Source organism: Salvelinus fontinalis, chromosome 30, assembly GCF_029448725.1.
Source record: "Salvelinus fontinalis isolate EN_2023a chromosome 30, ASM2944872v1, whole genome shotgun sequence".
Taxonomy (NCBI): domain Eukaryota; kingdom Metazoa; phylum Chordata; class Actinopteri; order Salmoniformes; family Salmonidae; genus Salvelinus; species Salvelinus fontinalis.
This window is the reverse complement of record NC_074694.1, coordinates 37151347-37178240: the sequence shown is the minus strand read 5'-3', so window position 1 is coordinate 37178240 and position 26894 is coordinate 37151347. Positions and strand designations below refer to the sequence as shown.

The window sequence follows — 26894 nt, the reverse complement described above, 5'->3', positions numbered from 1 at the left end:
AATTTGGGATGTGTCCTTTGTCTCTGCTTTCAGTCGTTGTGCTCCGAGTCACGAAGGCCTTGGCACTTGCTAAATAGAGCTGTTTTTGGTTGTCCAGACAACATGGCTGCCCTCTGACTGACGTTTTATTTCATGGAGAGAGAAGATGAAGTGCAATTCAAGTGTTGTTTCGCTCTGGGGAAATCGGAACCAACACAATCTGTTGACTTTTCATTTTTCGCTTTGCCTGCCGCAGAAATAGTGAAAGTGCAGACTGTTGATGGGATCTAGGCATCGTTTTAAACAGAAATGAGTGTCTAGGGTGAGATCAGTTGGAAAGACCTATTGATCCGCAGGTGTCCACCAAAGCTTGTATTGGTAATTGGCTTCTACAGCCGTCAATACGTGGAACATGACAGCCTCACTGGTGCCTGAAGAGGTGTCAAGAAATCCATACCTGTGAAATTATTTGATTTGTTAAATAAATGTGAGACTTGGGTTTTATGGCAGATTAACAGAATAATATGCAAGGTTATACGTGGTAGTACTGTAGTATGTTGCCTGTTTGCCTTGTCATACTGTAAAACGGGCAAACATTTTAGATATATTTAAAAATATATATTTTGCCAATTTGATCATGAACTATTCAAATTGCCAATAACTGAAAGTGAAGACTATTATCTGCTATGTTTACATTGATGCAACTCAACCCAATAATCCTGTGTATATGTCCCTGTGTGCATATGTGTGTATGCAGTATGTGAGGCGACTGTTCATGGTTGCGGCAAGCCCTCAGGCTGTGCAGCCTGAGAATAATTAATGTGGAAATTCACCCTTACATGTGCCAGCGGGCCGGCCTCTTACGTCTGCCAGCCATGAAATAAAGATGAGTGGGGAAGGCATAATGAGACGCTGTGTGCCACGCTATACAACCTGATCTCTGTTTTGCAGTGTGGATCCGCAGGTTGGAGGACGGACGGACAGAGAGACACATAGAAGGGTCAGGGCTCCACACCTTCAAACAGTTCCATATCTCTATTTGGGTGTTTGCGTGTCTGTGTCAAGAGTGCATGCGTGTGCAAGCGTGTGGCAGAGAAAGAGTAAGATGGAGCCTCGTTGTCTGAGCTCTGCCACTGAGATTGTTAGTAGAATAAAGGCCAGTGTGTCAAGGTTGGGGGATTATTTATTATAGATTATTTGGCACACCAGTTGAGAACTCAATTCTCTAAATGGCCAGCAGATGGCGTCGCGATCCGCTCGCTAGTGTTCTTGCTGCAAGGATGTATATAAATGTAGCATTCTTCCGTAGGGATTCTCCAAGAAGGCATTTATGAAAATCCCCTAAATTGTCCATCGTTGATAGATTGGAAGAGCCTTCCGTTTGAATATCCGAGAATGGTTTTGTTGATGTAATTAAATAAATCTAGGGTAAGTTAGGTCAACTTAACCCCCATGTAATTTAGTTAATTTAGTTAGCTAACAAGCCAATATTTCATTTTTGTTGAAGGAGAAACAGAAAAATATTACAGTCTCATTCAAATGAGAAATGCAGCATGTCCTCATTGGAAAAATAAACGTCCTCTCACTATTAACTGTGTTTATTTTCAGCAAACTTACCATGTGTAAATATTTGTACGAACATAATAAGATTCAACAACTGAGACAAACTGAACAAGTTCCACAGACATGTGACTAACAGAAATTGAATAATGTAAGGGGGGTTCAATATCAAAAGTAACAGTCAGTATCTGGTGTGGCCACCAGCTGCATTAAGTACTGCAGTGCATCTCCTCCTCATGGACTGCACCAGATTTGCCAGTTCTTGCTGTGAGATGTTACCCCACTCTTCCACCAAGGCACCTGCAAGTTCCCAGACATTTCTGGCGGGAATGGCCCTAGCCCTCACCCTCCGATCCAACAAGTCCCAGACGTGCTCAATGGGATTGAGATCCAGGCTCTTCGCTGGCCATGGCAGAACACTGATATTCCTGTCTTGAAGGAAATCACACACAGAACGAGCAGTATGGCTGGTGACATTGTCATGCTGGAGGGTCATGTCAGATGAGCCTGCAGGAAGGGTACCACATGAGGGAGGAGGATGTCTTCCCTGTAACGCACAGCGTTGAGATTGCCTGCAATGACAACAAGCTCAGTACGATGATGCTGTGACACACCGCCCCAGACCATGACGGACCCTTCACCTCCAAATCAATCCCACTCCAGAGTACAGGCCTCAGTGTAACGCTCATTCCTTCGACGATAAACGCGATTCCGACCATCACCCCTGGTGAGAATAAACCGTGACTCGTCAGTGAAGTGAACTTTTTGCCAGTCCTGTCTGGTCCAGCGACGGTGGGTTTGTGCCAATAGGCAACTTTGTTGCCGGTGATGTCTGGTGAGGACCTGCCTTACAATGAAGGGATTGTGCGTTCCTGGTGTAACTCGGGCAGTTGTTGTTGCCATCCTGTACCTGTCCCGCAGGTGTGATGTTCAGATGTACTGATCCTGTGCAGGTGTTGTTACACGTGGTCTGCCACGGCGAGAACGATCAGCTGTCCGTCTTGTCTCCCTTTAGCGCTGTCTTAGGCGTCTCACAGTACAGACATTTAAATGTATTGCCCTGTCCATATCTGTAGTCCTCATGCCTCCTTGCAGCATGCCTAAGGCACGTTCACACAGATGAGCAGGGACCCTGGGCATTTTTCCTTTGGTGTTTTTCAGAGTCAGTAGAAAGGCCTCTTTAGTGTCCTAAGTTTTCATAACTATGTCCTTAATTGCCTGCCGTCTGTAAACTGTTTGTGTCTTAACGACCCCTCCACAGGTGCGTGTTCATTAATTGTTTATGGTTCATTGAACAAGCATGGGAAACAGTGTTTAAACCCTTAACAATGAAGATCTGTGAAGTTATTTGGATTTTTACAAATTATCTTTGAAAGACAGGGTCCTGAAAAAGGAATGTTTCTTTTTTTACTGAGTTTATATGTTCTATGTACTGAGCTGTGACGCAAAACTGAATTCTAGCCCCTCTCTCGTCTCCTAGCTACATTGACACTCAATACATTTTTGTTCCCAGCCATATCTAAGCCATATTCAACATTTTATTCAAACCAACGTACATTATTGCAATTGTATCTGTATTCGTTAGCTGACATTGTAATATCCGTTGCTAGCCAGGCTTCCGGATTCACGCCTCGCCTGAGCAGCCCAGCTATGGCGCAAGTATGCTAGCTTTCTAGCTAACTCATTGTACCTTGACAACTTTGACCCTCAACATACTTATTTTGTTCAATTATCTCAGCCATGTTCACAATTAAATTCAAGGCAGATGAACTAACAGGTATGAGCTCAGATTGGCTACAAACGTTCATTTTGTTGCATCAAACCAACCTCTCCACAATTAGCTCATCAAATCAATGCCACGACAGTTTCATCAAACAGAAGTAGAACGTTATAGCTAAGTCTATTCTTTCCTTGATTGTCTGTATTAGCTACTCTTCGGCCATTTCTCCAATATTATTTGGACACATATAAATAAATGTCTGGGCAATACATATAAATGTACAATACATATAAATGTCTGGGCAATTTTGTTCTGCACTAAGATTGCTGTTGACTGATGTTTTAAGCATCTTATCCTGATTTATACTAACTTTCCGGCAATTGTGCAATCAGTACCGGTTCCGCGTCTTAGACTCCCAACCAAAACATTATTATAAAAAAAAAAAAAATACTCGGTGGGGTCTCAAATTACTATTGAGAGTAAGAATAGTAGAATACACCAGGTGCAATTTCGAAATGTGTGCATCATTATTTTTTCTCTTATGTCTGTCACTGACAGCCACTCAATTAGCCCAGACAGCCACTCAATGTCAGCTAACAATTGTTAGATTGCTAGTTAGTCTAGCCAGCTATCTAAACTTGTAGTAATCATAACCGAATACCAACCGGGCACGCAGGGCCCTGACCTCCAGGGGAACCCGATTGATGTTGTTACTGTTGAGAAAAACGTGTTCCAAGTATCCAGCAGAGCTCATTATCCAGTTATTCAAGCAGTTACAGGGGAGATCACACTTAGGATTAACCAGAGAGAAACAAAAAAAATATAGAACCACACAGTCATTATATACTTCATCTGCACAAAGAGCTGCTTACTCCAGGTTCTAACCAGTTCTCCCAGCCTATGTGTCTACGATAGGGGAGTGATAAGTTATTGAAATCCTATTTAGATATATGAAGAATTTAGCTTTGAGCTGGGCCTTTAGTGCCTTAAGAAATAAGGAGCCTGTCACAAATCACTCCTGCGATGTGTGAAAAAGGAACTGGACAGCTGTAGAAAACATTCGTCAGATCATATTAACATGGCTTAAGTCATTACAAAATTAGTAGAATTGCATATATTTTGTCATAAAACTTAGATTATCTCTTCACCCCATGGCAAAATTAGTAGAAGTGCAGGAAATGAACTTTTAAAACTAAAACCTTTCTCTCCACTGTCAAGAGGGGCCACTAAAATGTTTTGCCGCGAGGTGACAAACTATTAAGTGCACTACATTTGACCAGAGCCCTAAGGGCGCCATGTCGCCTAGAAATGAAGAGCGTCGGTATTACAATAACAAAACATAAAAAAACATGATATTTCACTCAAGTCCAACCTTACCAACCTGATTCTCGGGGACTGATTGGTGTCACACTTATTCCCCAGCCCCAATTTACACACCTGATTAAACTAATTGCATTACGAGGAATAGCGTCCTCTAGAGAATCACCCAAAAAACATAAATAGTGTCAAAGCGACTTTTTTTTCCAAACTGTAGCAACACTGAAACTTAATAAAAAAACAATCAATGGTCTCATATCTAAGCTACATGCTTGTGGTCGGCGAAGAAAGCGAACAGGTACACGTAACATACATTCTTCAAAGTATAGTCAATGTGGTTACAGAGTTGGATCATGTCTACGCACGGTAGTCAGGGAGAGGTGAGGAATATGATTAGTCTAGATAGAACAACATTTCTTAATCCTGTCCCTGAGGACCCAAATGGCTGCACATTTTTGTATTTACCCTACGACCGCACAGCCGATTCAAATGATCAACGTATCATCAAGTGTTGAGGATTTGAATCAGGTGTGTAGTGCGAATGCAAAAACAGTATATCTTCCTCCACTGTCCCTGGCCCACACTGGGCTCAAACCAGTGATCCTCTGCTCGCAAACACACGTGACCGTCCTCTTTGACAACGTACCATTGGTTTGAGTCACCCAAAAGGTACCGTCCCTGACATTTTAAGCTAGGTGTGGAGTGAGCTTCTGGCTCGTTTCGAACTCTGTTAAACATTTGTATGTGATCATGTATTACTTTATGTCTAGGATTCGTCTCGCGACCCACCCGCCCCTTGGCGCTACTTATTCATGTCGCCTCTCTCTCCTAAACCATGATACTGTACTTACACTACTCAGTCTTGCCTCCGTCGTTCTTTAGTGAGACAAGGTGGTGGTATTGACTCGGCCTCATCCATCCTGAGGCAGGCCTCTTCAGAGGAACACTGAGGAGGGAGATAGATGGATGGGAAGGAGAGAAACTCGACATGGTCTTATCAGTAAGGGAGACCAGTACACGTGGTTACTGTGTGTGTCATTGTGTGTCTTGCTGTGTCTGTCAACAGAGGGGTATACTACGAAGCAAGTTAGATCTACTTAGGCTTTTATAAAGCTAGCCCGCTTTAGTTAGCTTCAAATCCCAGGTCAGGCTTCATCCGTACTACGACGGTGGATATTGCTCACCAGCCCGCCTGCCGCTAACTCTAGCAGGCTGAAACCTCCGTTCATGGGTGAGTCAGTGCCACATTATAATTTGTGGTGAAATCAAAATGAAATCAAAATTGTCTTGCAAATTCAGCAGGCTGGGCTTTTAGAAGTGCTGTCTTATCTGATTACTTATCGTTAATGCCGTCTTTGGTATGCTTATCAATGCACAAGCACCTTTTTCCCACTCCTATCTGTGGAACAGATTATTGCATTGTGGCTATAGCCATATAATCCATAGAAGGGTTTTGGAACCTCTTACACTGGAAATATGACTGTTAAACTCACAGGAACACTAACAATGGCTGCCAGTCTTGTCTTGAATGGAAACTTCCATCTATGGATTATATGTCCATGATTGGTTGTCACTGTCAGTTTGCCTTTCGCACATTTCCAAATACAATCGTGCGACAAACATACAGTTTGGAAAGAAAATGCTGTCCTTACTAAATGTGTAATGTGATAGGTATTTTAATATATATTTTTAAATTACACAAAAAAACATTTGTTTAAAATTAAACATTTTATCAGTTGTCTTCCACAAATGAAGTGGATGATGACACATTCGTTGAGAGAGGGAGGGTATCTGATTTCATTGGTCCTCAACTTGTGGCTCAGACACTTCTTTCAGGATAAATGGAGTGTGCCCCTAGTTCTGAAGAAGTCGTTGCTGTAGAAATGTATCTTGCAAAAAAGGTGGGTTTAATCCAGTATTAAATGAATGTATAGAATTTATTATCCAAGAGACACAATTCACAGATTCTACAACACAACGGCAGAGTCATGTCTGAAGTGTAAAACTAACAATGACTCAGTAATCCAGGCCTTCTGGGAATGTTATAAAGTCCAGAAGTTAAGGAGTTAGAAAGTTGGCTGTCAGAAGTATTACAATGTAAATGTACTTTTAATCCATCTGTCATGGCTTATGAGGTTGCAGTGAGATACCCGATGGGTTGGATGATACTTGTCTTGTAAGTCATCCTAAAAAATATATATACTTAAAAACTGGAAATCAACCAATCCTCAGACGATAACTCAACGGAAAGGTCAAATGCTTTATTATCTAAAAGTTGAAAGTGCGTGGGCGACGGAGAAAAACAAAATGGCGGAGAGTAATGCGGGCGCTAGTGGGTCTGGGCAGGTGTGATGTTTGTAGGATTTTTTTTTCATTTGGATGTCTATGTTAATAAAATATCAAATAAATCGTACAAAAAAATGAGTACTACATGGCTAAAAGGTGAGCCATGTTCATGGTACCAGTTATACCGACTTGAACTCAGAGTTTACCAAAGTAACCTCACTAACTCCTCAAACTTGATTCGTAGTATAGGGCTCAGGTTGTCTCCTCTGTCCAACTGCTACAGGACTGTGCTCCCAGTTCAACCCCATCAAGCTGATTGCTGTGTATGTGAATGTATCCATCCACACAGAGAGATAGAGGGGACATACAGTACCAGTCAAAAGTCTGGACACACCTACTCATTCAAGGGTTTTTCTTTAATTTTAATATTTTCTACATTGTAGAATAATAGTGAAGACATCAAAACTATGAAATAACATATATGGAATCATGTAGTAACCCAAAAAGTGTTAAATAAATCAAAATATATTTTATATTTGAGATTGTTCAAAGTAGCCACCCTTTGCCTTGATGACAGCTTTGCACACTCTTGGCATGCTCTCAACCAGCTTCACCTGGAATGCTTTTCCAACAGTCTTCAAGGAGTTCCCACATATGCTGAGCACTTGTTGGCTGCTTTTCCTTCACTATGCGGTCCAACTCATCCCAAACCATCTCAAATGGGTTGAGGTCGGATGATTGTGGATGCCAGGTTATCAGATGCAGCACTCCATCACTCTCCATCTTGGTCAAATAGCCTTTACACAGCCTGGAGTTGTGTTGGGTCATTGTCCTGTTGAAAAACAAATGATAGTTCCACTAAGCGCAAACCAGATGGGATGGCGTATCGCTGCAGAATGCTGTGGAAGCCATGCTGGTTAAGTGTGCCTTGAATTCTTAATAAATCACAGACAGTTTCACCAACAAAGCACCCCCACACCATCATACCTCCTCCTCCATGTTTCACGATGGGAACCACACATGCAGAGATCATCCATTCACTTACTCTGCATCTCACAAAGACACGGCGGTTGGAACCAAAAATCTCAAATTTAGACTCATCAGACCAAAGGACAGATTTCAAATCAAACTTTATTTGTCACATGCGCCGAATACAACAAGTGTATACTTTACCGTGAAATGCTTACTTACAAGCCCTTAAGAAACAGTGCAGTTCAAGAAGCGTTTAGAGAATATTTACCAAATAAACTAAAGTAAAAAATAATACAAAGTAACACAATAACATAACAATAATGAGGCCATATACATGGTGTACCGGTACCGGGTCAGTGTGCAGGGGTACAAGTTAGAGGTCATTTGTACATGTAGGTAGGGGTGAAGTGACTATGCATAGATAATAAACAGCGAGTAGCAGCAGTGTACAAAACAAATGGAGGGAGGGGTCAATGTAATAGTCCAGTGGCCATTCGTTTAAATGTTCAGCAGTCTTATGGCTTGGGGGTAGAAGCTGTTAACCTGTCTAGGATCAGCGTGGCGCTAGCGGCACCCCCCCCCCCCCCCCCCACTGAAAAACCAGTGCCGCGAAATTCCCCCAAAATTTTTTTTTTAAATATTTAACTTTCACACATTAAAGTCCAATACAGCTAATGAAAGACACAGATCTTGTGAATCCAGTCAACATTTCCGATTTTTAAAATGTTTTACAGGGAAGACACAATATGTAAAGATGTACATCTATTACCTAAAAACACATTAGCATAATCCACCATCTTTTATTTGTCCACCAACACCAGTAGCCATCACCAATTCGGCTAAACTAAGATATTTATAGCCCCTAACCAACAAAAAAACTCATTAGATGACAGTCTGATAACATATTTATGGTATGGGATAGGTTTTGTTAGAAAAAAGTGCATATTTCAGGTAGATGGCATAGGTTACAATTGCACCCACCGTCACAAATGGAATAGAAAAACTACTTAGAGCAACGTGTTTACCTACTTACTAATCATCAAACATTTCGTAAAAATACACAGCATACACGAATCGAAAGACACAGATCCTGTGAATACAGACAATATTTCAGATTTTCTAAGTGTCTTACAGCGAAAACACAATAAATCGTTATATTAGCTTAGCACATAGCAATTAGCAGCCCAGCATTGATTCTAGCCAAAGTGAGCGATAAAAGTCAACATCGCCAAAAGATATAAATTTTTTCACTAACCTTCTCAGAATTCTTCCGATGACACTCCTGTAACATCACATTACAACATGCATATACAGTTTGATCGAAAATGTTTATATTTAGCCACCAAAATCATGGTTAGACAATGTGAAATGTAGACAAGCTGGTAAAGAAAAAGTCCTTGCGCCACTTAGACAGTGATCTACTCTTATACATAAATACTCATAAACGTGACTAAAAAATATAGGGTGGACAGGGATTGATAGACAATTTAATTCTTAATACAATTGCGTTATTACATTTTTTAATTTATCCTTACTTTTCAATACAGTTTGCGCCAAGCGAAGCTACGTCAAAAAACATGGCGTCCTAAGCCACTAAAATGTTTCGACAGAAACACGATTTATCATAATAAAAATGTCCTACCTTGAGCTGTTCTTCCATCAGTATCTTGGGCAAAGGATCCTTTCTTGGGAGGAATCGTCTTTTGGTGGAAAGCTGTCCTCTTGCCATGTGAAAATGCCAACTGCGTTCGGGATGAACTGAAAGCGTGCCCACCTATTCACAGCGTTAAAGAAATAAATGTCCCAAAATCGCACTAAACGGATATAAATTGCTATAAAACGCTTTAAATTAACTACCTTATGATGTTTTTAACTCCTATAACGAGTGAAAAGATGACCGGAGAAATATAACAGGCTAAACTAACGCTTGGAACAGGAGAGGGTCGGTGTCCTCCACGCGCGTTACGCAGCAAGAAAAGACTTGCTAGCTACAGGGTTTTTTCATTTGTAGTGCCTGTGAACGCGCAATCGACCCCATTGGAATCGTCATCACGTAAAGGCATCCAGGGGAAGACGTAAGAAGTGTCCGTATAGTCATAGCAATGACAGTGCCCTTTTAACTGACTTCAGAAGAGTGGCCAACATTTCTCAAATCTGACTCCATGTCAGGGAAATTGCTGTAGAATGGGCTCTGTTCCACTTAGAGACAAAATTTCAACTCCTATAGAAACTATAGACTGTTTTCTATCCAATAATAATAATAATATGCATATTGTACGATCAAGGATTTTGTGGGAAGCCGTTTCAAAAATTAGCCAAATTAGCATAAATAGTCTAAACAGCGCCCCCATCCCCAACAGGTTTTAAGAGCCTTTTGGTCCTAGACGTGGCGCTTGCTGTGTGGTAGCAGAGAAAACAGTCTATGACTTGGGTGACTGGAGTCTCTGACAGTTTTCTGTGTTTTCCTCTGACACCGCCTATTTTATAGGTCCTGGATTGCAGGAAACTTGGCCCCAGTGATGTACTGGGCTGTACGCACTACCCTCTGTAGCGCCTTACGGTCAGATTCCGAGCAGTTGCCATACCAGGCGGTGATGCTACCGGTCAGGATGCTCTCGATGGTGCAGCTGTAGAACTTTTTGAGGATCTGGGGACCCATGACAAATCTTTTCAGTCTCCTGAGGGGTAAAAGGTTTTGTCGTGCCCTCTTCACGACTCTCTTGGTGTGTTTGGACCATGATAGATCGTTGGTGATGTGGACACTAAGGAACTTGAAATTCTCGACTCGCTCCACTACATCCCCATTGATGTTAATGGGGGCCTGTTCGGCCCACCTTTTCCTGTAGTCTACGATCAGCTCCTTTTCCTGTAGACCATGATCAGCTCCTTTGTCTTGCTCACATTGAGGGAGAGGTTGTTGTCCTGGCACCACATTGCCAGTTCTCTGACCTCCTCATCATTGCTCTTGATGGTTTTTGCGACTGCACCTGAAGAAACGTTCAAAGTTCTTGAAATTTTCCGAATTGACTGACCTTCATGTCTTAAAGTAATCATGGACTGTCATTTCTCTTTGCTGATTTTAGCTGTTCTTGCCATAATATGGACTTGGTCTTTTACCAAATAGGGCTATCTTCTGTATACCACTCCTACCTTGTTACAACACAACTGATAGCTCAAACGCATTAAGAAGGAAATAAATTACACAAATTAACAAGGCACACCTGTTAATTGAAATGCATTCCAGGTGACTACCTCCTGAGCTGGTTGAGAGAATACAAAGCTGTCATTTTATTTTATTTATTTATTTCACCTTTATTTAACCAGGTAGGCAAGTTGAGAACAAGTTCTCATTTACAATTGCGACCTGGCCAAGATAAAGCAAAGCAGTTCGACACATACAACAACACAGAGTTACACATGGAGTAAAACAAACATACAGTCAATAATACAGTAGAAATATAAGTCTATATACAATGTGAGCAAATGAGGTGAGATAAGGGAGGTAAAGGCAAAAAAAAGGCCATGGTGGCAAAGTAAATACAATATAGCAAGTAAAACACTGGAATGGTAGATTTGCAGTGGAAGAATGTGCAAAGTAGAGATAGAAATAATGGGGTGCAAAGGAGCAAAATAAATAAATAAATACAGTAGGTAGTTGGGGGGAGAGGTAGTTGTTTGGGCTAAATTATAGATGGGCTATGTACAGGTGCAGTAATCTGTGAGCTGCTCTGACAGCTGGTGCAGCTAGTGAGGGAGATAAGTGTTTCCAGTTTCAGAGATTTTTGTAGTTAGTTCCAGTTATTGGCAGCAGATAACTGGAAGGAGAGGCGACCAAAAAAAGAATTGGTTTTGGGGGTGACCAGAGAGATATACTTGCTGGAGCGCGTGCTACAGGTGGGTGCTGCTATGGTGACCAGCGAGCTGAGATAAGGGGGGACTTTACCTAGCAGGGTCTTGTAGATGACCTGGAGCCAGTAGGTTTGGTGACGAGTATGAAGCGAGGGCCAGCCAACGAGAGCGTACAGGTCACAGTGGTGGGTAGTATATGGGGCTTTGGTGACAACGGATGGCACTGGGATAGACTGCATCCAATTTATTGAGTAGGGTATTGGAGATTATTTTGTAAATGACATCGCCGAAGTCGAGGATCGGTAGGATGGTCAGTTTTACAAGGGTATGTTTGGCAGCATGAGTGAAGGATGCTTTGTTGCGAAATAGGAAGCCAATTCTAGATTTAACTTTGGATTGGAGATGTTTGATGTGAGTCTGGAAGGAGAGTTTACAGTCTAACCAGACACCTAGGTATTAGTAGTTGTCCACATATTCTAAGTCAGAACCGTCCAGAATAGTGATGTTGGACAGGCGGGCAGGTGCGGGCAGCGATCGGTTGAAGAGCATGCATTTAGTTTTACTTGTATTTAAGAGCAATTGGAGGCCACGGAAGGAGAGTTGAATTGCATTGAAGCTCGTCTGGAGGGTTGTTAACATCAAGGCAAGGGTGGCTAGTTTTAAGAATCTCAAATATAAAATATATTTTGATTTGTTTAACACTTTTTTTGGTTACTACATGATTCCCTATGTTTTGTTTCATCGTTTTGATGTATTCACTATTATTCTACAATGTAGAAAATAGCAAAAATAAAGAAAAACCCTTGAGTAGGTGTGTCCAAACTTTTGACTGGTACTGTAACTGTAAATCAACAATACAATAACACTATTTACAAAAAATGAACAAACCAATCAGTACTTAGGAATTGATGATTCGTCGTACTGAGATGGTAACTCCTGAATGATAGTTGTGCTGTTGCATGAGGTCACGAAGACAGATGGAGACATGATCATCTCTATTGTGCTTTGCTGTGCTTTGCTCTTTCTTCCCTTCCCTCTTTTCCGGTGCCCACTCCTAAAAGAGGTTTCATTAGACTCCTTTGAACAACAAGGCAGGCTGGCCCAGTATATTACCCTCCAGCAGTCTCTCATAATGGTCACATTGTTGCGCCAAGCACTACTGTTACACAATGTGCTACATTAGCTTGTAACACTGTTCACTACATTAGACTAACTCTGACAATTGCAAAGGGGCTGAAGTCTACATCATCCCATATTACAGTACAGTCCATTTGGCCCCATTAACTTCCATTAGCCCGCTGTGTGTGTGTTGCACCTGGAACTGAGACCAGTCAGTGGGAATGCCCGTTCTGTGGTGATTCTTCCACCAGCGCAGCGTGTGCTGCTCGTTGATGGCCATGAGAGTGTTGTGGTCCTCATTAAACACGGCCTTTCTTCTTCTTCTGCTTTTTTCTTTCTTCTTTTTTTAGAGGTGCATGCCGCCACCTGTGCAGAAATTAAGGGGGAAGGGTGAACAAAAACCTCATCTTTACTCATTCAGTCAGATTCGAATGTCTTCTCAATTTCCTACACAGGCTCAGGAGAGGGGGGAACTCGTCATTCAGTATTCCCTGAACCATTTTGGCCGTGAAGCCCAAGAAGATCCCAAAACCTTTTTGCCTCCTTGACAATGATTTCTAGTTCCTTAGATTTTTTTTATTAGTTTGTCCAGTGCAATTTATCACTTGCACAATAAACACAACAAAGTATACCTTCTTCACTGTTATATCTCAGGATCCCTCTGATGAAAGACATTCACTACAGGCTGTTGTGCATCACTCTCATCTTATCTCCACTTGCTCCTTCTGCTATTTGCACTGCCTCCACATAGGAGACCTGATGGATAGCTCTCCTCCTAGCTACTGCAACCTATTTTTTTTATCCTCTAACAGGTGCACTCTGGGAACTCGGGAGGTTGATTCCCATTACAATTACAGAACCGTTCTTCCTCAGACTCTTCAACAACAACATATTTGTTTCTTCTGTAAACACTTGCCATGTAGCCAAACGTTTTACAATTATAACACTGAAGCGACTTCTGTCCATACGGTCTCAACGCATATATCACATACCCACATTTCACTGTACATGAGTTAGTAGAAAAACTTCATCGAACGACAGCAAAACCGATAGGCTTTCTTCCTTCTTTCCGTCAATCATTCGGATTAAACAAAGTGTGTCTACCACTCCAGGCATGAACGTTACTTCTTCTTCTCTGGTATAATGGCTTTCACACACATGTAATGTACATTCCGCCACCTATTGTATGGGTAGTAAAGTGTAGAAAATGTCCATTGCGGAATGTAAATACAAAAAAACATCCCACTCCTCCGGTCACAGTCCAATCCAAATCAAATCTCTACACAGGCTCAGGGGCCTGGGAGGGGGGCACATCGTCATTTAGTATTTCCTGCAATGCTTCGGCTGTTGAAACAACATATTTCACCGCACCTGTCCGTTGTATGTGACAATGATAACTTCTTAATTCCTGCAGACCCAAAAACTTTTCCGCCGCACCTACAATCCTGTCACGTTTCTTAGACTTCTTGTTTTTTTTTGGGGGGGGGGGGCAGTACAATGAATCACCTGTGCAATAAACGCCACAAAATCCACCTCCTTTACAATCAATATATCAGTATCCCTCAACCGTTGAGCCACATTCTGAACCAGCAGCAAGTCATCCACTGCCATAGCTCCTCAGCTCCACGTTCTCCTTAATTGCACCGTAACTTTTTCCCTCGCCTCTTTGTAGGATACCTGTTATACAGCTTGGATCCTCCTTTACTATAGCAGGGCACTCCGGGAATTTGGCAACGTGATTTCCACCGCAATTGGTACATCCTTAGATTCTTGAACTACATGTTAATTACCTTTGACACACACTTGAGACATGGCCATACTTTTTGCAATTTTGCCCTCAAAAATCGATCTCCCAGGTATATTAGCAAATCACACTGCAACAAGAAACCGATGATCCTTTACCGCTTTTGTTATTTCTCCTCTCTTTTTCGTTGCCACGGTCTCCCACTCGCCCTCGCGGAGCTTGCTCAACGCGCCGTCAGAACCAACCAACCACGTCTGCTTCTACCATGATTCCGTCCAGCTGTTGCTTCTCCAACCTTCCCTGCATGTCCTCCATCGCCGCAACCTCACCACTTGCCTCCATTTCGCTCCCCAAATAGCGGTTTGAACCAGTCCAACAGCTTGTTAAACAGGGCTCTCGACCTAACGTTACGGTATGGTATTCACTCGCCTGTGCAAAACATCTCCCGGTCTTAATTATTTTATTTATTTATTTGCACCAAAGAAAACAAGTGATAGACAACAACACAAATAAAATGTATATATATATTGTAACGACCCGGTATTGTGTTCTGTGTTTGTGGGTGTGTTATGGTTCTCATGGCTACTAGCAGGGGTTAAATATGTCAGGACAGATGGAAAGGTTGGGGGGGTATGATGGGTAATCCCGCGGGATTTGGAAATGCATAAAGAGGGATGAGTGTCTCATCTCTCTCTCTTCTGTTCGGGCCTTGATCTGTTCCTATTAGAGTGACCTTAACTCGACATGTATAGTTGTGTACGTTCGGCATTAGCGGCGTGGGCTGTGGCCTGAACAATAGCCCAGTTTAGGAATAAACCTGTGTTCTAACCTGTACACCTGGAGTCCGTCTCTTTTCTCTTTAATGACCCAGCCGGGTCATTACAATATATATTTTTAAGTGTGCAAGTGTGGTTGGAAGCCCAGGGGCTTATATGAAAACCACCCCACAAAAAAAACAATGTACAATACAAAAATGAATAGAAGTTTGTTAAAACAGATAACAAGACATACAGTATTTCTATGGTATTATTGTGCCATAAACAAACCTCACCACCTACTGTACTGGACTGTGTAATCAATCATCGCTTACAGACTCAATGAATAAAGAAACAAACATTCTCCTACCTAATCCTGTACTACTATTGGCTACTATTGGTTATGGGGGAGGGTTTATTAGACGTTAATAAACCCTCCCCCATAACCAATATCCCTGTCCAATCTCAATAAACCTACACATCAACCTTTCACTCTCTTCCACATACCGGTACTTACAACAATACATCAACACATGCTTCACTGTTTCATCAACCATACACTCTATAGACAAACCATTCACATGCTTGCCCACCAGATGTAATGATGAGTTCCATGTACTGTGCAATGTCATAGGCGCAACCGAGCGAACACCACCTCTTCCTTACTAATCTGGCCATTGAATCTTGGTCCACCGACTTTTCTTTGGAGGGTATATAAATACTGGCCCTTGGGCTCGTTGCCCCACCTCTTCTGTCACACATCTATCTCTAATCTTACACCTCACCTACCTCTCCCAGTCATGCTGTCTGATCTAACTTGACTGTGCATCATGGCCACGGCTGGTTTATTCGCTGGTTGTTTGGATCCTGGAAGCTGATTGGACGAGCAGTGTTTCAAGCCATGCTGTATTGGCTGTCACAGGCACACTTTGCCTGCTAATGACAAATGACCTTTAAAAAAGGTATTAAACCACATGGAATGGTGAGGACTGTGAGGGGACATACACAAAAACTTTGTTGTTGTATTGTTTGTATTATTTTCTTGTTTATTGTCTGTATATCATTGTATTTTTAATTTGTGTGACTGTCCTTGTCTGTCAGTGTTTTGTTGCTTGTCATGTTTTGTCTTATTTTTCTGGACCCCAGGAGGAGTAGCTGCTGCTTCTGCAAAAGCTACTGGGGATTCAAATAAACAAACAAACAGGTAAATGGTGTTCGGCCCAACGCGATATTCAGAAAACCCATCACGGGGGACCTTTTTATGCAAATGTGCACATTTAAATCGTTACATCAACTAGTTATGTAATTGTCCTTTTTACAGTTGGTCTAGTGTCTGTAGCTTAGACTGTTAATTAAAGAGCTGTACCATTTTGAAAACCAACCACCTTAGGATGCTATTGACAGCCTGTCGTTTTATGCAATTTCCAATCATTATAATGCACAGTAATAATGTTTGGTGGCAGGACTTTTTTCAGACCTTCTGGGGGAAAAAAAACCCTGGAAATTACAAAAAAAAAAAAAAGGTTTTAAGTGAAATATAAGCTTAGACAAAGACAGCAAATGCAAAAGCTAATTTGACCTGCAGTTGCCCTAACAAGCCTTTTTCAGCACAAGTTTGCATTGTCAAGTACATTAATGGGGTAAACCTACTCCAAGAGTATGCATTAGGCTGTTTGAGAGAAGGTTGAATCTGTTGTTGAAGCACAGTAGAACAATACAGCTACAGTACTCTAGCAGTAGTCGAGCCTATGCTGAAAAGTCTTGTTAGTGCATACGTCAAAATAGCCTGTCTTTTTCTGCCTCAGACGAAAGCTAATATTTCACTTAAAACGTCCGTTTTTTGTTGTTGTTGTATTTCATTCAAATAAGGTGTGAAACCTTGGCTGTGTGTGTGCGTGACAGTTTCAGTTTTGAGGATATACCTCAGTTCACATGCAGCGACACACACCATGCCCACTTGTAGTGCCATACGCGGTTGCACACAGGTTTTAATGGAGCTAATGTGTAGAACATAGCAAAAGGTATTGCCTCTCAGTATGTTAATATAGAGACATAAAATGAATGCTTTTGCATGAGACCGAAATTGAAGGATAATGGATGCTGCAGCTAGGCTAGGCTATACCGTACCATTCCCATCTCATCATATAGCATATGTGAAAGTAATTCATCCACACTGGAATAAGCTAATACCAATTTTTCAACATGTTTTACTATGCAGCTTATTACGTTGGTCAGAAATGGTTTCATGCTCCCCGCCCTATCCCATACCCTATGCATCATACCATAGGCAGTCACATAGAAACCCTGATTTGAGTTGTAGCTAGAGTTGCTGGTAATTTTCTGGTAATTTACCAAAATTACAGGAATATTCAGTAATTTTGTTAATTAACAGAATCTATGGCAATATGTTGGTAATTTATACATATTAGTATATTTGAATCATTTATGTATGTGTCCACATTGTCCATGAGTTTCTAGTAGATAAACCACATGGTTGAAGAGAAAATAGCCTAATTAATGAAGAAAGCATCTAAATCAACAATGACACTATCTTCAATTAACTCTGCAACTCTTCCAACTATTGACTTTCACATATGCCGCCAGTGTTATTCCAAAACATCGACAGCAAATACACATTGACATAGTAGCGTAAATAAATACACGTTTGTAAATATAAATATACATAAAGGATATTTCATGCCGAAACCCTCATATCAAACACCAATTCACTAAGTTGATGGTTTATATGTAGGATAACGTTTCACAGCTTTGTCATTCTATTTTCATCTTATTCAATTATTTCATATATTTTTTACATGTGATAAGGCCACACAGAGGGCCAGAGATTATTACAGACACATGTGATAATCTGAAGTAACCAAAAGGGCCACCATGTCTTGTGATAGATTACATGAAATCCTTGAAAGATAAAAAAATTGTAAAGTTTCCAGTAATATACCCTCCCTTTGCAGCCCTAGTTTTAGCTACGTTTCTAATAGTCCATGTACGCAGCACTATGCTGTGTACTATCAGCATGACAAACCTTTCATCAGTATTGCCTTCTGTCCCTGTGTCTGATATGTAGACCCAGCATGAGGACCTGTGATTGCCTATATGCCATCACCTAAATCACCGTCCACGGGATCTGCTGTTGACTTAAGACGCATACGGTGCTGCTGCACCCAAATTGATGGCAGAAAGAGCCCACATTGATTGGATGTGTGTGTGTGTGCGCCTCCCGCTCATCCCGCTATTAAATTAGCGCTTCATCTCTCCGCACCTCAATATAAGGAGTGACAGCTTTGTCATGACAACTGAGGAACCTCGAGAGCATTCCAGCATGGCCTCCACCAGATATCTCCCTGCCCCCTTCACGTCTCCATCGTGACGAATGGCAATCATTACAAGGCCATTTTCATGGTTAAACAACTCATTGGATAGGACCGGTTTTGTAGACTGTAGATAGCATACGGTAATTGTTGTCCAAATGCCATTTCTGTGTGTAATAATCCAATTTACTCTTTAATACAAGTTGCCAAGCAGACAATGTTGGTAAACCTGCATGTTAGGGTGCCATACCATACTGTTACTAATTTGTATAAAGCGCACAGGTGCATGAGGAGTGTCACTGTGGCCTTCAATAGGCTTCTCTTTCAATCTGGGCATGAAATAGCTTTTCACAGCTAGCTGCAATGATGATAAAAGTGTGTCTCTGTGAGGCGCAGGGAGGCTCTCCTCTGTTCTAAAATAAGCTAGACCTCATCCCTGGGGTCCCTGGGAGCTGCCAGAGCACCAGAGGAACATTGTACTTGACATACAGCGCCCTAGAAAGCTATATCATGTCAAGTTTTAGTTCAGGGCGCTAATTTGTTTAGTGGAGAGGATGGCTCTGGCTCACAGGCAGGTAGACTGGCAGGCCGGGCGGCGCCGAGCAGAGCTGAAGCCCTCTCCAAACCCAGAAGTCTCTGATTAGAAAATGCTCAGCTATAGAGCTTATTATGTGCAATTCTCTTCTCCAGCCACACCATTAAACTTAAGGTATTATACTGGCTCCTTGGGTTTTTCATCGAATTTCAGCTAATCTGACAATTGAAACAAATTGAAAGGTAACAGAGATTGTCCTTGTAACTTGGAAGAAAATGAATTATGCGGGTGGTATCGGTAAGGACGGCAATCTAGACTAGTTTCTAACAGAACCATTCTCAGATTTTCATTTGAATGTTATCCTTATCAACCGAAATGGAGGAAATGAGAGGCTTGGCTTCTCCGAGGGCTGTCGTTTTCCTTTCCCGTGTCCTGTCGTTCATTCATTCACTCACTCCCACTCTCCCTTGCACCCTCTCTTTCTGAAACTGTGGCGACCCAGGAGGCCAGTAGGTGGACCTGTCGTTTATAGTATCCTGGCCCATCAGAATACTGTACTCCCACTCAGTTGACAAGGCCACTTCCCTTTTTCACAGGGACTGAATGGGAGAGAAAGAGAGAGAGAGAGAATAATACATGGGGTAGAAGGGGGCAGAGAGAGAGAGAGAGAGAGAGAAACAAGACCCCTGCCATCTCTAAGTCTAGCCTCAGTAGGTTAAGTGACAGGTAGGTTATGTGTGCTGAACATGTAAGGCCGTTCATTATATCGCCTCTCGCTCTAATCTGACTGCTCTCATTCCACAGGTCAGGTGTGACGCCCTGAATATGATATAAGGAGCTATACATGGGTCGCATGGTTATTGCATGGGGTACGGTACGCATGAGGGACACTTCAATACGGTGATTGTATTCCCACGGAGGGGAATGTATTAGGCATGCATTCTAAGTCGCTGTGCGCGTCACCAAGAGAGCAGCTACGCCATGAAGAAGTGTGGCGCGTGTGTCAACAAGCAATTCGATTGTTTTGTTGAACTGCGATGGCTTTAACTAATTAGAAAACAAAAATCCATTATCTCCTGTTGGAAATATCATTGATGATTTAATTGCATCTCAGTGTCATTTTTCAATCCGGCAAGTAGCTCTGATCTTTGAATATGTCATCTTTGTTTGCCGAGGTATTATTGCTCATATAAGCGACCAAAAGTATGTAGACACCTGCTCGTTGAACGTCTCATTACAAAACCATGGGCATTAATATGGACTTGGTCCCCCCTTTGCTGCTACAACAGCCTCCACTCTTCTGGGAAGGCTTTCCACTTGATGTTGGAACATTGCTGCGGGGACTTGCTTCCATTTAGCCACAACAACGTTAGTGAGGTCGGGCACTGATATTGGGCGATTAGGCCTGGCTCGCAATCGGCGTTTCAATTAATTCCAAAGCTGTTCGTTGGGGTTGAGGTCAGGGCTCTGTGCAGGCCAGTTAAGTTCTACCACACAGATCTCGACAAAAACTATTTCGGTATGGACCTCGCTTTGTTCACGTGGGCATTGTCATGCTAAAACAGGAAAAGGGCATTCCCCAAACTGTTGCCACAAAGTTGGAAGCACAGAATAATCTAGAATGTCATTGTATGCTGTAGCGTCAAGATTTCCCTTCACTGGAACTAAGGGGCCCGAACCATGAAAAACAGCCCCAGACTATTATTCCTCCTCCACCAAACTTTACAGTTGGCATTATGTATTGGAGCAGGTAGCGTTCTCCTGGCATCCACCAAAGCCAGATTTGTCCGTCGGGCTGCCAGATGGTGAAGAATGATTCATCACTCCAGAGAACACATTTCCACTGCTCCAGAGTCCAATGGTGGCAAGCTTTACACCACTCCAGCCAACACTTGGCATTGCGCATGGTGATCTTAGGCTTTTGTGGTGTTGCTTCTTGAGGCAGTTTGGAACTCGGTAGTGAGTGTTGCAACTGAGGACAGACGATTTTTATGTGCTACACTCTTCAGCATTCGGTGGTCCCGTTCTGAGAGCTTTTGTGGCCTACCACTTTGCGGCTGAGGCGTTGTTGCTCCTAGATGTTTCTACTTTACAATAGCAGCAATTACAGCTGACCGGGGCAACTCTAGCAGGGCAGAAATTTGACGAACTGACTTGTTGGAAAGGTGGCATCCTATGACGGTGCCATATTGAAAGTCACTGAGCTCTTCAATAAGGCCATTCGACTGCTAATGTTTGTCTATGGAGATTGCATGGCTGCATGCTCAATTTTACACACCTGTCAGCAACGGGTGTGGCTGAAATAGCCAAATCCACTAATTTGAAAGGGTGCCCATATACTTTTGTATGTATAGTGTATCATCAGCCCGTTAAGTATTCCCCTTAAGTCTCCTAGTAATCATTTATAACTTCAATTGGGCTCCACTAGTGCTCTGCCTGTCCATGATCCCTGTAAAGGTGTCCGTTTAAGCTATACAGGAGAGATTTGTAGAAACTATTTCATTAGTATGATACTGACTTGATTTGACAGAACCCACCGTATCTTTGTTCTAATTGTCCAAAGCTCTGCCAGCACACTGGCATATTCCTGCTCAGCCTGGTCATGAAGGCACCATGTACGGTTAGGACTATAGCAATTTCCTTACTTTAGCTTCCCATTTAACACATTTAAAGACCATTGATTTATTTTACCCAGACATTTCAAAATTGTACTATTTCTATGATACTGTAAATCATTGTGATTCATATTGCGGCAAAGTGTTCCACCATTTCTCTTAATATACGCTTTATTCCAGTGGCTTTTTCCCACAAATGGACGGCAGCCGTGGAATGTATTTAACCACCCAAATCTTGTTGTTGAATGTGGCAAACAGTGTTTGTGGTTGTGTGTGGTTGTGTGCGTGTGTGTGTACGTGCGCGTGTGTGTGATTGTGTGCGTGTGTGTGTACGTGCGTGTGTGTGTGTGTGCGTGGTTGCGCCAACTTTTTGCCAGTTCCTGCAGTATGTCCCAGGCTCTGTGTGTTCATACACCCCTCTGTCCCGTCTGTGCCCTGTCAGTACTACCACCACTGGCCATCCTCTGTGTCCCTCTCCCGCCTCTCCCGCTGTGCCAAACACACCCCACATCTGCAGCTTAGCCCAACAATGCATAATTGCAATCACAGGATTAACAATGATGGCGTCGCATTCACTTACTGTTGCTTTGAACAGCCGTCAGCGTTTCCCGTATTCTGCCGTCACCGCATACATCTTTACACCCCATACACTATTTATGGCCCTAGGAGAATGCTCTTGTCTGTCTCTGCGAATGGAGCGAGGGAGAGAGATTTTCTTCTTCCCTTGGCCTGTTAGTGGCTGCTGTGCGGAGGTGCTAATATGACAAGGTGCTTGGTGAATGTTGAGCAAGCTGTGGGCCTCGGTCGTTACTGCAGGCTGAGGCCGCTCCAGAGCGGTGTCATTTGTTTAGCCTGTTTTGGTTTCAGCGTGATCGATTCGGACAAGATTACACACGGCTCTCTCCCAGGATAGTGTCAATCCACCAACCTCACAGAGCCTTTACGTTTTCATCCAGCCTCAGTTTGTTTGTTGCCAGAACAAAGCATCTTCCTTTGCTTCCTTTCCACATGGAGAAGTGCATCTTCCCGGCCATGCTATAAGTTAAAAAGGATAACCCAATCTCCTGTTATTAAACGTTGAACTATTCTCATTGTCTTGTTGCACATGATGTTTGCCGGTTGATGGATTCATTGCTTTACCTGGGGGAAACTGGAAATCGCCTCTGCTCTCTCTTCAGCCAATGTACTTTATGGAACTTAATTTGAGTCTTATTGTTGTGTGTTGATGCATGCTCTCACCATACCATATTTTCCCTCTATCAGAATAGAATTTCATGGGCCACAATTAAGCTTTCCATCTTAGCACTGCAGAGGTGTATTTCAATACAGAGGCATGTTTAATGGCGACTTTTAAGGACAGCTTTTGCCTGTGTTGTCACCTCTTTCCAGTCATTACTCAAAGACAGAATTTATTTAGCGGAGATTATATGGGTTGGTGTCCCGGAGCAGCCATGGGCCTTGCTCATACCAAGTCAAATAAATCAAATACAGAATCCACCCCTCTTCAGCTCTGATGTAGTCTCAAAGGCTAAGGTCACCTCTAGAGGTACTACCATGGGATTTAGCCTAGCCCTTTTACTCAGGGGGCAGGTGTCAGGAAACCAGAGCAGCCCATCAGCCACAATGGCTGACGTGGGAACCACACCTAAATGCACCCTCTCCTGTAGGCAATCTTGTTCCTCAGGGGCCCGTCACAGTGTCAAGACATTAGAACAGCCCTTGAACCAAAATGGCTGATGTGAGAGCCACACCTGACAGACCCACTCCTGTGTCTCCTCTACCTACAGGCATGTGTGTCCCCGATTTTACCGAATGTGAGAATGCTCCTGGTCACGTGGAGAGTGTGCTAATGAACGCGATTGTTGTTTTTTTGTTATTACACTGCTGCAATGCTAGTCACACCGTCAGTAGTAGGTACAGATGGGACTGGGAGGGGAGGGGAGAGGAGACGATGGTAAATGGTGCAGTCAGTGTCAATGACGCATCGTCTCATTGATACTGATCCTGGATCAGTCAGAATCACAAAGGTAGACCATAAAGTATTTCGTCATCAACAGTAATGACAATTAACCCATGTACCGTTAATGACTCTCAGGTTTGGTATGTTTGTTTTCCTCACCTGTCCAGGTGTGTACTCTCGACTGCTGTCAATTGAGCCTAAGTGGATCTCGACTGAAATGCTATAGGTCACGCTACCACTCACTCACTCATTCCCTTTGCGCCGCTTGAGCTCAAAGAAACACTTTGCACAAACACAGTCCTTAGAAAGTTATATCCTGAATCTGACCAGTTTTCATTTTGGATGCAATGTTCAGACATGCACCGTAGCGACTGCATACTACACTCATGCAAACCTTGAAAATGTAGGCTACATTAGTCTTAGCGCTAACTGAGGAAAGATTGACTTAACACAAGCGGTCATATTTAGCTAACAATTGGCTGACAGAAACCACAATATGAATCAGCTAATAGCAATTATTATTTGCAATTCATCACATCACGGGTGAGCTCACCATTGATTCAAATAGTTGAGTAAAAAACGTTCAAATATCAAAAGTAATCTGACGGTGGGTAGTTTGTGCGCTACACCATGTTTATTTTCTCTCGCATCAACCAAAGATCAGAAGGGGAGGCAAGATAAGTTTGGTCAATTTGCAGTATGCATGTTGAAGGATGTGTGTTGTCTACAATCATTCACTTCCCTTCATTCAATTCCAGAAGTACTCAAAAGATGAGTAAACCATTCCTTCACCTCATTATTATTCATTACCTCATTATACACCTCATCTTTGGTCTGACAGACGTTTACGTGACACTCAGAATGCATTGTATAATGTCAACAAACATGGCGCCACACATAGCTAGCAAATAGCTTAGCATTGGCTCATTGTCATCAGTACAACCTTGGCGAGATGGCATCGCTTCGCTTCTAGTCCTTAGGAAACGATGCAGTATTTTGTTTTTTCATGTATTATTTCTTACATATAGCCGGGAAGAACTATTGGATATCATAGCGATGTCAACTTACCAACATTACGTCCAGGAATACGACTTTCCCCGAAGCGGATCCTTTGTTTGCACCACCACCCAGAGCATTTGATCTGATTCCAGAGACCGACCCAAAACAATGTCGCCGCAGAGGAGGTAGATGGAGCGGCCTTCTGGTCAGACTTCGGAGGTGTGCACACCACCCACCGCTTCAGAGTATATTACACATCACGGACAAACTGAAATGGTCCACCCACACAGACAGTGTGGTGAAGAAGGCGCAACAGCGCATCTTCAACCTCAGGAGGCTGAAGAAATTTGGCTTGTCACCTAAAACCCTCACAAACTTTTAGAGATGCACAATTGAGAGCATCCTGTCGGGCTGTATCACCACCTGGTACGGCAACTGCACCGCCCACAACCGCAAGGCTCTCCAGAGGGTCTGCACAACACATCACCGGGGGGAAAACTACCTGCCCTCTAGGACACCTACAGCACCCGTTGTCACAGGAAGACCAGAAAGATCATCAAGGACAACAACCACCTGAGCCACTACCTGTTCACCCCGCCACCATCGAGAAGGCGAGGTCAGTACAGGTGCATCAAAGCTGGGACCGAGAGACTGAAAAATAGCTTCTATCTCAAGGACATCAGACTGTTAAACAGCCGTCACTAACACAGAGAGGTTGCTGCCTACATACAGACTTGATGTCATTGGCCACTTTAATAAATAGATCACTAGTCCCTTTAATAATGCCACTTTAAAAAGGTGTACATATCTTGCATCACTCATCTCATATGTATATACTGTATTTTTGTCACGTTCCTGACCTGTTTCTGTTAGTTTTTGTATGTGTTAATTAGTCAGGACGTGAGTTTGGGTGGGCAGTCTATGTTTTCTGTTTCTATGTTTGTTTAAGGGTTGCCTGGTATGGCTCTCAATTAGAGGCAGGTGTTTGGCGTTTCCTCTAATTGAGAGTCATATTAAGGTAGGTTGTTTCACATTGTTTGTTGTGGGTGGTTGTCTCCTGTGTTAGTGTTTGTTGCACCATACGGGACTGTTTCGTGCGTTCTTCGTTTTATGTAGTCAATTTTCCTGTTGTGCGTTCCTCGTGTTTTATGTAAGTTCATATGTTCAGGTTTGTCTACATTCGTTTTGTTATTTTGTTAATTATTTCAAGTGGTTTCGTTTCGTCTTTTTCCCATCTTGTTTAATTAAAATTATGTCATTTCAAAACGCTGCGCCCTGGTTCAATCCATGCTCCTCCTCTTCGGATGAAGAGGAGGAGGAACACCGTTACAATTTTATACCATCTATTGCATCTTGCCTATGCCGCTCGGTCATCGCTCATCCATATATGTATATATTATTATTCCATCCCTTTACTTAGATTTGTGTGTATTAGATAGTTGTTGTGGAATTGTTAGATTACTTGTTAGATATTACTGCACTGCCGGAACCAGAAGCAGAAGCATTTCGCTACACTTGCAATAACATCTGCTAACCATGTGTATGTGACCAATAAAATTGTATTTTATTTTATTTTAAAAGTATTTTACACACATCATAGGTGACATTACAATCTATGCAATAATCAGAATGCATTATTTTCCATGTGAATATGAATAACATATGAATAAAACTGTAAATGCATTATACTCCATACATACATATGCTACAGTAGAAATGACAACACGGAATACAGAACATAAGGCACTTACTTTCATAGGAACGCACACATGTCCAAAGTTATTATTTGTAAGGAAAACAACAATGAAGGCAATGCAAGCGCATGTTACTGTTGTGTTATGATCAATCAATCAATATATCTACAGTATGTGTCAGCCTCCATTTCAGCCATTTCAAATCACGTTGTGTTCTTTCTTTATAACGATTCGGTAAATGACACACTCAGCACATCGGGATTGATATTGATTGGGATCATAATTAATATAAATTGCCTCATGTCATCTTCATGAAAGTCAACTTCAGCTTTATCAGCTTTATGAAATGGATCTCCAAGTCAGACTTTTATTTATCCAGTAAAATATTTAAAGAAAAGATGCAATAGGTGCTATAGGACAGGAAATGTATCCAACATCTCATAATGGTTCATTTATTTATT

At 42.3% G+C, this 26894-nt stretch overlaps 1 protein-coding gene and 1 long non-coding RNA gene across 3 annotated transcripts in view; one reads left to right on the top strand and one right to left on the bottom strand.

Annotated features, from left to right (window-relative positions):
* LOC129829155 (glutamate receptor ionotropic, delta-1-like) overlaps nucleotides 1-26894 on the top strand; it is a 477366-nt gene that overhangs the window by 193681 nt on the left and 256791 nt on the right. The gene's annotated exons all lie outside the window — the stretch shown is intronic.
* Nucleotides 11118-15210, bottom strand: LOC129829157 (uncharacterized). The gene is made up of 2 exons (XR_008755345.1): nucleotides 14705-15210; nucleotides 11118-13168 (listed from the first exon to the last, which is right to left on the bottom strand). It is a non-coding gene; the product is annotated as an uncharacterized LOC129829157 (long non-coding RNA).